Raw genomic sequence first — 12,810 nt, 5'->3', positions numbered from 1 at the left:
GGGATACTTATTCTTAATTGTTATATTTTTCAGCTATCGAAAATCAATACAAAGCAGTATAGTTACATCTTTCTTTTTCACAAATAGAATTGTTTCAGCCCAAGACGATACACAAGGACGAATGTAGATCTTTTCCAGAAAGTCTTGTATTGGGCTTTCAATTCTCTCAACTCTGCTAGTGTCATTATATAAGCAGCACGAGAAATAGGAGAAGTACTTGACATCAACTCAATCACAAACTCAACCTCACTGAACTAATGAGAATCCTGAAATCTCATCAGGAAAATCAGAAAACTCAACTATTAGTATCTCCTCTATTCTCGCCTTCTTCTTTTATCTATCATTTCTACAGCATAAATCAGATAGCCCTCGTGTTCATGCTTCAATAACCGATAGATCAGAATAACAAAGACCAACGAAACACGAGGACGAGAACCATTCCCATAAAAGATGTAATGCTATCTCTTATATGTGTAAAAAATATACTATTCACTGATAATAATCAAGAGTCGCACAATAACTTCTCAAAACATCAGTTCCCACAACAATCAAAATCAGTCATATCCAGGATGATCATATCAGATCTCAGCTCGTAGCCCTCAAAAGAAATAATACAAATGATATATCAACTATGTAGGGTGTCGAAACAGAAAGAAGCATATGCAATGGATAATGTCGCATATGGTGCTTAACCACAAACCTCGACGATATAAAAATATGCGGGACACCTATATTAACAAGAATATAAGTAGGATAAGAACATAAGTAACACTTACCTGTTATCATATCCTCTCGTTCAAGGCATACACATGTTCATGTGGTTGACCATCTCCCAACATATATGTATGTCCTCCAGAAGGTCACTTAGACTTCTGAGGCTATCATCATCTATCTGAGGATTTGCCTCTATCACACTTAGACTCTTGCTGCCCCTCACGACTAGGAGATTGTCTCGCCATATGGCCCACACCACCACACTCATAACACGTAATCTTGGTCTGTGTGTATTGTCCGACCAAATAAGGTCCGCCACAATTAAAACACATCACTACTCTAGACTTTTCTCTATATCCCTGAACAGACTGAGAACAACCCCCACAACTTTCAACACATCATTGATCAAATTGACGCTTCCCAAATGAGGATTAAGAAGAAGATGAACCTTTTTAAAATAAGGAATGTCAATGTAGTCTCAGTGACTCCTTAGTCGGCTCTTGTAATTTTCCCTGAGCCCCATACTCCTGCATTTCTAACTCAGCCATCTCTGCTCGCATCACTGCATCCCCAAACGATATCGGATTTTTTGATTACACAAGATCAAACAACTCTAGCTTCAACCTTATCAGGAAATACCTCGTCTTAACAAGGGACACATACTTCAACAAAGCAGAATATCAAGATTCATACTTAGCAACAGACATATTCCTCTGTCTCAATTCCTCAAATTATCTCTCTTTCTTTTGTATGGCTGCTATAGAAAATACTTATCAATAAATTGGGACCGAAACACATCCCAATAGACAGTACGACCATGAGCTCTCGATCCAACCTCAGTCGTCTGCCACAATAACAGTACATTCCTCAAAAGTTGGAATGTAGCTAATTATAACCAAGCATATATAGCACACAGAGCAGTCACAAATACATGTTCTATGCTTTCAATCGCCTCATCTGCTAACTCCTCAGTCTCAGAGCTATCAAATCTCAGTGGAAGATAGTTTCTAAACTATGTCGGACTTAATTCACATGGCAATAAATAATGCTCTGCAGATGCATGTCCCATTGGATGAGGTGGCAACAGATTTATTTGTCCAAACCCACTGTCAACCTCATTCATTTCCTCATGTCGATGTTCCTGTTTTCTAGCTGTTGTCACTGAAATTAAATTGTAGCATAGCATTTAACAAAGGATAATGGACAATAATCTGTATTGTTACCCGACAGAATGGACAAGTTGCTTTCAGTTGTTGTACGTATCATCAAATGCTCATTTAATGTTCATTTTGCTTTTGCGACTTTAAGCTTCTAGCTTCTGAAAAACAGTTGGTAGAACACTATGTAATCATTCTATATTTGGAATTTGTTGAACGGCTTGATTTGCAGTAGCCTTTTAAAATTTCTCATATCTGACTAATTGCATTGCGGTTGGAGTTTAATAGTTTAAAAATGTGTATTGTATTTAAGACTTGATCTGGTCTGATAAGAGATGATTACTTGCAACTAGAGTTTAGATAATCTACCGCTTAAACTTTTGATGTTTTGTCTGAACAGCTTGAGTTGATCCAGCGGTCTGAAAACCTGAATTACAATTGATAAGGGCTGAATCCTAAAACATCTCGATGATGTTATTTTTCAATCACTAAAACTTAGGATAATATAAATATTTTAACAATTTCTCTCTTTTCAGTGATGACAAAATAATTATATAACATATAATTTTGAAGAACAATTTTATTTCATTGAATAAATGAAAATCAATGTTACAGGTACAAAAAATAAAATCATATTACACCTACAAAATAAAAAGTCCTATCATCTAAAACTTGAACCAGAACCGTCGCGCCATTACTACCAACTCCTTTTTTTTCGCTTTCTCAAACTTATGTCGATCCTCAGCCCTTTTGCCTTCTGCTCTTCCACTCTCTCTTAATCTTCTTTTTTACATCCGTTTATACGTTGTTTGACTTGAGTAATCTGTCCTAACAATTCAAAATTCATGGCGACATATTTATTTTTAGTGACAGTTTGATTTGCAGCTAGCGTGAAACTTTTCTCTATTTAACTTAGCTCGCGAAGTACTTGGGCATAACTTCTTCTTGTGAAATGCACCATAAATTACCATCTTCTTACCGGTTAGATTTTCTGGAGAAATAATCAGATCAACTTGCATGTCTGCATCGGTCTGATTTGTAGGCATTGATTCAGATTTAGATCATTTTCATCATAGACACCTTCTTGCTCAACGGTTGGATCCTGGAGCATAGGAGAAGATGGTTCTATCTTTGAGTGGTCAAAATCGAGTGGAGAAAGTGACAAAACAACCTCATCCACATAAATTAATGGAATCTCTGGGAGAACTTCAAATTGAATTGTCTATGGAGGAGGGGAGGAAGGAACATTTGTAACAAATTCACCATGATTGTCTATTTTAGTGGCTTGAACTTGTTCTTACATTACTACTTTCTCAACAGCCCAATCCTTTGAAATTCTATCTTGAACATCCTCAAAAGATGACTTCTCACCAACTGACTTTCCCCTAAATGTAAAACAGAAGAAATCACATCTTCAGTTGTTGGGAGTTCATAATCCTACCACTTCACCTTTACCAACATTGACAAGGACAATGTGTCATTTCAAGCGTACTGATGATGACTGCATCATTCTTGGCAATCAGTCCATGAACAAAAAAGTTATCTCTTTTCTATTGGATTAAGTTTCATACGATTTATTCAAGCTCAATGAAGTCTCGCTATTAGAGAGCTTCATAAATGACACATGTCTCTGCCCAACGCAACATCTTCTTCTCAAGTGCTGCCATTGCTTTAACATTCTTCTATTTTTTACGACCTCAAAATGAACAACGGTCTAGTAATCGACTCAGCTGTCAAACTCGCTCATCTTATCTTTGGCAATTTGATTAACTCGCTCTATAGCAAGATTGATGGCAGCCTGAAGAGATGAAATATTGGGTTCTTATTCAAGAATACCATTTCCCTTGGAGTATTTGAGATAATAAAGACCCAAACATAGAGTTCATTTTATATATTTAAGTATGTGTTTAGCTACAAAATAGTGAGTTTACTTAGGAATTATCTTGAAAGTGAGCACATAAACAAACTGCAAACATTATGTCTGATTGGCTAGCAATCAGATATAATAGTGATCCAATTAATCCTCTGTACATTGTTATTTCCACTGAGATTCTACCTTTATATTTATCTATCTTGATTGATGAGCTCATTAGAGTGACACCCACAACACAATTCTTCATGCTAAACTTCTTTAAAAGTCCTAGGTATATTTAGTCTGGTTGATGAAAATGTATGTTTCAAGTTGCTTCACTTGCAACCCGGGGAAGAAATTTAATTATCCCGGTATGCTCATCTCAAAATGTTTCTATTTATCTTAGAGAATATTTCACAAAATTTAGGGTTAACAAAACCAAATATTACGTCATCAATGTAAATTTGCACAAATAATTAATAATAATTTTTAGTAAATTTAGACAATGTTTTGTCTATGGTTCCAATCACACAGTCACGCTCAAGCAAAAAATTAGTCAATATATCATACAATGCACGAAGATCTTGCTTTAAGACATATAATATTTTGTCAAATTTATAGACATAATTAGGATGAATATGACTAACAAAGCCAAAAATTTGTTTAACATACACTTACTCATTAAATAGACCGTTGAGAAATGTTGACTTGACAATAATTCGATACATTTTAAAGTACTTGAAGGCAGCAAATGTAAGAATTATTCTGATGACCTCAAGTTTAGTTACATGAACAAATGATTCATCGAAATATATATTTTATTATTTTTTTAATGAAAACTTATTTCATTAAATGAGTAAAATGTTAATACAAAAACAACTACACTGTACATCCCCAGGAAAGATACAAAATACATAACTCAAATCACCTACCTCTTTAGATTATTGTAGTACATTAATTGCATTTGGTAGGCAGCGAATACATACAATTTTAATCTTCTTAATAGTTTCTTCAACACAAATAGTTTCATTCTCAAATATTGCTCGGTATTTCGCATTCTAGATATGATAAATAGTAGTAGCACACGCCAATATCCTCAACTTGTTAAGCATAGACTTCCCACGGCAGACGCTTCTGAAGGCACGAAGGATTGCAGTAGCCGAGCCCATCAATTTCTTCATACCAAGCCAATCATGAATTGCATCCCAGACTTTTTTAGTTGAAGGGCACGAAAAGAATAAATGGACCATAGTTTCAAACTCACCTTTGTAAAGCACACACGGTTTATCTTCAACAAAATCAAGTTGATCTCAAGTAAGGAGTTTAGCATGCGCAAATAACCGAAGGACTAATATTTTATTCTTGTCTATAACCTTGAGCTACAAGTCTAGCTTTATTTCTTACTACAGATCAACTCTCATCCATTTTATTCTAAAGCCTAATCTAGTTCCAATACATGTAGATTAATCGGTCGATGAACTAGATGTCAAATATTACTTCTCTCAACTGAAACGTCCACTCATTTTAAAATTCTATTGAAATATATTTTTTAAAAGATATGATCGAAAATACACACATACATCAATATTTAAATAAGTTAAACATACATTTAAAAAGGTCATCCAACCTCTGAATAAAAATAACTGCAGTTAATTAAATCATAAAATGAAATCAATCTCCTAGTCTACTGATTTAAAAAAAAACCCGAACAAGCAACTGATAATGTGTAACAAGATTCAAAAACATTTAACCATATTGCTTAAACCCATGTCTCATAAAGGTCCTCGGATATTCACGTGCACCCCTAGTTCAGCCTACTCAGTCTTAAACGCCTCCAGTCTCCTCAACCGTATGGTCACCTGTATCAATCACACCTAGTGAGTCTAAATATTCAACACGCCTTAACCGTTATAACAAGTACATATACATATCATACAACAATTAAAAATAGAGTAATTAAAATACCTTTCATGAACTTAAAAGCATCAACTTAAACATATCGTGTTAAAGTATAAACGTGTCCAAAACATATATCATCATATCAACATATACACATTCATTTTCTCTATTTGAATTACTTTAATTAGTTGTGACTTTCGTATTATCGTATTAGGGGATGGATCTATCTACGTATAACCATGGTACCAGACGGCGGGGACATCAGCGATACTTTCACCCGTCAACTGAGCCTTGGCCTTACATATCATCATATCATCAAGTCATCGTGTTATCGTGTCATCGTATTAGTCACAACTAACTCTCTTCCTTCAAAAACATACCATCATATTCATCACTCATAAAAACCATGCATATACGTAATTTTTTTCTTAAAATCAAGCATGCAACATATTTTTCATATTTCCATAAAAGGTTAATGAGAGCATATGCATTAAAAACGTGTAATTTTGTGATCAGGTCGCTGCCGGGACTGCTAACTCGACCCGGATGCAAAATGATCATTTTGCCCCGAAAAGCCCTAATTGATCGTTTTGCCCCTGGACCTCAAAATTTCGATCTGAAGTCAACCAAACACCTGAAAACACCTCAAAACGTTATTTATAATTGTTTATTATAAGTGAACTCGAGCATGTTTCAAAACTTATACGATTCGTTTTAAAACTTGGACCGGAGTCCCAATTTTAACCCGAAACCTAACCAAATTTTTCTCAACTTAAATCGTGACTTATAATACTTAACCATACCCTTTACCACCCATTTCACACCATTTAGGACCCTCGAAAACCCCCTGATTGTTACTGAAATTTCCTGCACTAAGAATGGCTGAAACCCTAGTGCACCTTGGCTCTAAATATTCGACCGTAGCTCAACTCTAGACTGTCAGTCCCGAACTAGACCACCCTAGGACCATGACCAAGCCGTGGGCCCCTTCATGGACCGACCCGACTATGCCCTTAGCCTCCATGCACGCGGACATGCACAACAACCCGATTGCCCCTATCATCGAACCAACCGAGCCACCCTTCAACCTAACTCCTTCGATTAGCTTATGGATCACGACCAGCTGCTCACGGCCCTCCCAGCCCTGTCACGACCCAAGAGTTCCGGCTTCCTGGCTGGAATCGAGCCATGCACGACTGCACACCCCAAATCCCTTGATCTAGCCATACCCGATCCAACCAAACACAAAGTACCGATCGGCCCTCAATATTTCTCGACCCTCAGTCGACTCCAGCCCCTTGACGCCTATTTTCTTGACGTGAACAACCCCCCTAGGACCCTCACTCGGCAGCCCCTTACATAAACACAAAGAAAGCGTGAGTTATGAGTCAAGGAAATGCATATTTCATGTCAATCCTTTACAAAAATGACACCACATGATAAAATCAAAGTATTCCTCATGAAAATACATATACATCAGCATATAAATGGTGTAAATGATGAGAAAAAGAGATACATGGCGTGCCTTAACGTTTATTTGCTCGAAAACTTGAAGATATGCGCGTAGGGCTTGCATCGGAGAAGCGAGGGAAGATTTTCTTTGAAATATAAGGGGGCCGATGGTTTTGCTGCTGAAAATATGAGAGGAGGCTGCTGTTTGGAGGGGAGGGGACCGCTGCTAGGTTTAGAATAGGTTTAGGGTTTGCTTAATGATGTGATTAAATCAAATATAATACAGTAATGGGCCCTTAATTAAAATTTAAAGGGTTAAAAGGATTTTGGGCCCATTAAGTACTAAATTTAATCCATCAAACCCAATAGCACTCCTCAAAAATATTTCATTTAGATACGTTTTTGAAAATAATGTCTGAACCCTCAAAAAATCTCCTGATTCGCTAAATTTTGTGTACCGGTTAAAAATATGACTCGTAAAGTAAAAATACTCCACCAAGGCCCATTTTCGAAAATCGCACTTTAATACACAATATATTAAATAATTAAAACTAATTATTTAGTAAAAACATTTTTCCTCAATTTTCCACGGTCTTGTTCCTCGTTCGAGGACGAAAACTGCTAAAAGCCCTTATGCAAGAAATTTTAATAAATCATGCAATAAAACACATCCATGCTATAATCATGTATTTAATGCATTAAAACAATTTAATAAAATTTAAAAGAAATTTGATAATTTGCATGTATGTGGTTCACGTGGACCTTTAAATTTTCGAGACGTTACACAAACTGAGTAAGTTCTTTCGGCATTGCATTTATCCACTTTGAATCCACTCCAATCTTCTGAGGTTCAAGTTGAGAAACAAATGCAGCATGTATGAACTCATCTAACATTTGCATTCTAATTCTAATATAAGCGGTCGAGTTACCGATGACCAGTTCGAGTGGATATATGATTCTTATTCCACCGCATGATTAGTCTGCATGGGCTTGGATCCGGCTGTTGGACCACTGTATCTTCATTATTTTCTGCAGCATCCTCTTCTTGAGGTATTTATGGCTGGTTCTTGTTCATCGACTCAACTTATCCAATGGCTTGATTATGAACAGTTTCTTCATTGCTGATTATAAGGGTGCGCATTTATTCTCGGTTATCGGGTACCCGATCCGACCCGATCGGTTGGGTATTTTTTAAATAAATTGGGTATTTTTAAATTTTCTATAAGGGTCTATTCAATTAAAAAACAATAATTTTTTTTGTGGCTAGTCATAACCCAATATAATGAGAAATGACTAATCGTAAAATGTTATAATGACATGATTTTTTGTGAAATGTGGAAAATACATGTGTTTTTTTTAAAATTTATTAGCAATAATATGATATAATGACTAGACATAATTCGATATAATGACATGATTTTTTGTGAAATGTGAAAAATACATATATTTTTTAAAAAAAATTAAAAAATTTTAAAAAAGGGTTTTTTTTTTCCGGGTATCCGAAAATACCCGAAAATTTATGTCAGGTACCCGACATGATCGGTTGGTGTCGGTAGCAGTCAGGTACCCGAATACGAACCCGAAAACCTGATCTGCGCCCACCCCTAGCTGATTGGACTTGCTTCGGGAATTATTCTAGTCGTTCTTCTTAAATTTATATCATGATAACTTATAGAATCAATGATAATAGCATATCATTCAATCTACTTCTTGAATCATGTATATGTCGGCAAGATTTTTTCAAAGAAAATGGGCCAGTCAAGAAAAACGTGTATTAAATGGATGAAGGGGACAGTTGGCAAATTTGAAGAGGAATGTTCATGCGCGTTTTTAACGCGTATTCACACGGACAAAGGGCTCTATAAATAGAGCTCCCCCCTTCATTCTGAAATCATCCCTTCTTCGAGTTTTCTCTCATCCTATAGCATTTGAGCGCTTAGTTTTATAATATTTATGAGGTGTTTTGTTCTCCTGTATTAAGAGAATGTGTGTTCTCTTTGAAAACACAGTGAGTGAGTTGTACACCACAAAATATTATAGTGGAATTCTTTTCATTTTGCCCGTGGTTTTTACCCTAATAATTTTTAGGGGTTTTTCACGTAAATCTCGGTGTCCAGTTTATTCTTTATTTTCGGGTTTTATTATCTCAAATTCCGCACGTGGGACCAACAAGTGGTATTAGAGCCTTGGTTTAGAATTTCTTAAAATTCTGAGTATGCTATGTAGTTGCAGCCTAGACTGATCTTACACATCAGAAAAGATTTTTTGAGATTTTTTATTAAGGCGAGATTATTTTGTTCAGTCTACTAAATTGTTGTAGACATAATGGCGGGAAGGTACGATATAACAAAGTTCAACGGAAGTAATTTTATGATGTGGAAAATAAAGATACAAGCAGTTTTAATAAAGGAGAATTGCTTGGTGGCTATTGGAGATAAACCGGTGGAGATTACGGATGATGGAAAGTGGAATGAGATGAATGATAATGCCGTTGCCAATTTACACTTGGCTATAGCAGACGAAGTATTGTCAAGTATCTCTGAGATAAAAACAACAAAATTTATCTGAGATACTCTGATAAAGATGTACGAGGTCAAATCGCCACACAACATGATTTTCCTAAAGAGAAGGCTTTATACTTTTCGGATGGCGGAATCCTCATCGATGACCGACCATATCAACACACTAAATACTCTATTTTCCCAACTCACTTCCATGAGGCATAAAATAGGGGAAAATGAACGTGCGGAGCTTCTACTTCAAAGTCTATCAGATTCATACGATCAACTTATCATCAACATTACCAACAATATTCTTATGGGCTTTCTAAGATTCGACGATATCTTAACTGCGGTTCTCGGAGAAGAAAGCCGGCGCAAGAATAAGAAAGATAGGTCGGTAACCTCGAAGCAAGCAGAGGCTTTACCGATGATAAGAGGAAGACTCAGGGACCGTGACTCCAGTGGGAGCCAAAGGCGAGGTAAATCAAAGTCAAGAAGTAAGAAGAAAAATATTTACTGCATTAAATGTGGCGGTAAAAGGCACTTCAAGAAAGAGTGTACGAGTATCGATAAAAGTTCTCAAGAAAATGTGGCCAGTACTTCAGGTAGTGGTGAAATATTATTCAGCGAAGCAGCAACTGTTGCAGAAGGCAGGCACAAATTTTGTGACACATGGATTATGGATTCAGGAGCGACGTGGCATATGACGTCTCGGAGAGAATGGTTTGATCATTATGAACCAGTCTGAGGAGGATCTGTATTCATAGGAAATGATCATGCCTTGGAAATCACTGGGGTCGGTACTATCAAAATTAAAATGTTTGATGGAACTATTCGCACCATACAGGAGGTACGACATGTGAAAGGACTGACAAAAAATCTTTTGTCCTTGGGGCAATTGGATGACATCGGGTGCAAAACTCGTATCGAGAACGAGATCATGAAAATTGTGAAGGGTGCGCTTGTGGTTATGAAGACGGAAAATGTTGCTGCAAATCTGTATGTACTTTTGGGAGAAACACACAAAGAGGCGGAACTAGCTGTTGCATCAATTGGTTCAGGAGAAGAATTAACAGTGTTATGGCATAGAAAGCTCGGACATATGTCAAAACGAGGGTTGAAAATTCTCTCAGAACGGAAGCTGCTGCCGGGACTTACAAAAGTGTCACTACCCTTTTGTGAGCATTGTGTTACCAGTAAAAAACACAGATTAAAGTTTGGCACTTCTACTGCCAGGAGCAAAAGTATATTGGAGCTGATTCATTCGGATGTTTGGCAAGCACCGGTTGTATCCCTAGGAGGAGCGAGATACTTTGTCTCGTTCATTGACGATTTCTCTAGGAGATGTTGGGTGTATCCAATCAAGAAAAAATCAGATGTTTTCCATATCTTCAAAGATTTCAAAGCGCGAGTTGAACTTGATTCTGAAAAGAAAATCAAGTGTCTGAGAACTGACAATGGAGGAGAATATACCAGTGATGAGTTTGATGCATTTTGTCAACATGAGGGCATCAAAAGACAATTCACGACGGCTTACATACCTCAACAGAATGGAGTGGCAAAGCGGATGAACAGAACCTTGTTGGACAGAAAAATAGCTATGTTGAGGACTGCAGGTCTAGAAAAAGTCATTTTGGGCGGAAGCAGTCAAAACTGCTTGTTATATTATCAATCATTCTCCTTCAGTGGCGATTGATCTGAACACTCCGATGGAGATGTGGACTGGGAAGCCGACAGATTATTCTCATTTACATACATTTGGAAGTCCTGTGTACGATCTGTATAATGAGCAAGAAAGATCGAAGTTGGATTCGAAATCCAGAAAATCTATTTTCTTGGGTTATGCTGATGGAGTAAAGGGGTTTCGCTTGTGGGATACTACTGTTCACAAGCTTGTCATCAGCAGGGATGTTATCTTCGAGGAAGATAAAGTAAAGGGAGCAAAGGCACACCGAATTCAGAAACTACTATTTTTCATGTGAAAATAAGACGGACGAAGGTCAAGTTTCTTGTGAAGCAGTACTAGAGCACGAAGAACAAGAACATGTCGATTCTGAAGTTTCCAATGTGAGGCAGTCAACTCGAGACAGAAGACCACCAGTTTGGCTTTCGGATTATGTCACTGAAAGCAACATTGCATATTGTCTATTATCAGAGGATGGTGAGCCATCGAGTTTTCCACGAGGCTACTCAAAGCTCGGATGTATCTTTATGGATGATAGCAATGCAAGAAGAGTTGGAGGCATTAGACAGAAACAAAACTTGGGATCTTGTTACACTACCACGAGGGAGGAAAGCCATTGGAAACAGATGGGTCTATAAGATCAAGCGTGATGGCAATAACCAAGTGGAGCAGGTATCGTGCTAGATTGGTGGAAAAGGGTATGCTCAGAAAGAAGGCATCGACTTCAATGAGATATTTTCTCCTGTGGTTCAACTTACAACAGTCAGAGTAGTGTTGGCATTGTGTGCGGTGTTTGACCTATATCTAGAACAGCTAGATGTAAAAACGGTATTTCTTCATGGAGATCTTGAAGAAGAAATCTATATGCTACAGCCAGAAGGTTTTGCGGAAAAAGGCAAAGACAACTTGGTTTGCAGGTTGAAAAAATCTCTGTACGGTCTCAAACAGGCGCCGAGGTGTTGGTACAAGAGATTTGATTCCTATATCAGGAGACTTGGATACAACAGATTGAGTGCAGACCCTTGTACGTATTTCAAGAGATCTGGTGATGATTATATCATTTTGCTGTTGTATGTGGACGACATGTTGGTAGCAGGCCCCAACAAAGATCAGGTCCAAGGATTGAAGGCACATTTAGCTATGGAATTTGATATGAAGGACTTGGGACCAGCAAACAAGATTGTAGGGATGCAAGTTCACCGAGACAGAAGTAACAGAAAGATTTGGCTTTCGCAGAAAAATCATTTGAAGAAAGTCTTGCAACGTTTCAACATGCAAGATAGTAAGCCAATTTCGATCCCTCTTCCTGTTAACTTCAAGTTATCCTCCGAGATGTGTTCTAGCAGTGAAGCAGAGAGGATGGAGATGTCTCGAGTACCGTATGCATCAGCAGTGGAAAGTTTGATGTTCGCCATGATCTATACAAGACCGGACATTCCTCAAGCAGTGGGAGCAGTTGGTCGGTATATGGCGAATCCTGGACGAGAGCATTGGAGCACTGTTAAGAGGATCGTTCGATACATTAAGGGTACCTCGAATGCTGCATTATGT

This window comes from Primulina tabacum, chromosome 9 (genome assembly GCF_025594145.1).
Source record: "Primulina tabacum isolate GXHZ01 chromosome 9, ASM2559414v2, whole genome shotgun sequence".
NCBI classification, from domain to species: domain Eukaryota; kingdom Viridiplantae; phylum Streptophyta; class Magnoliopsida; order Lamiales; family Gesneriaceae; genus Primulina; species Primulina tabacum.
This window is presented reverse-complemented; position numbering follows the sequence as displayed.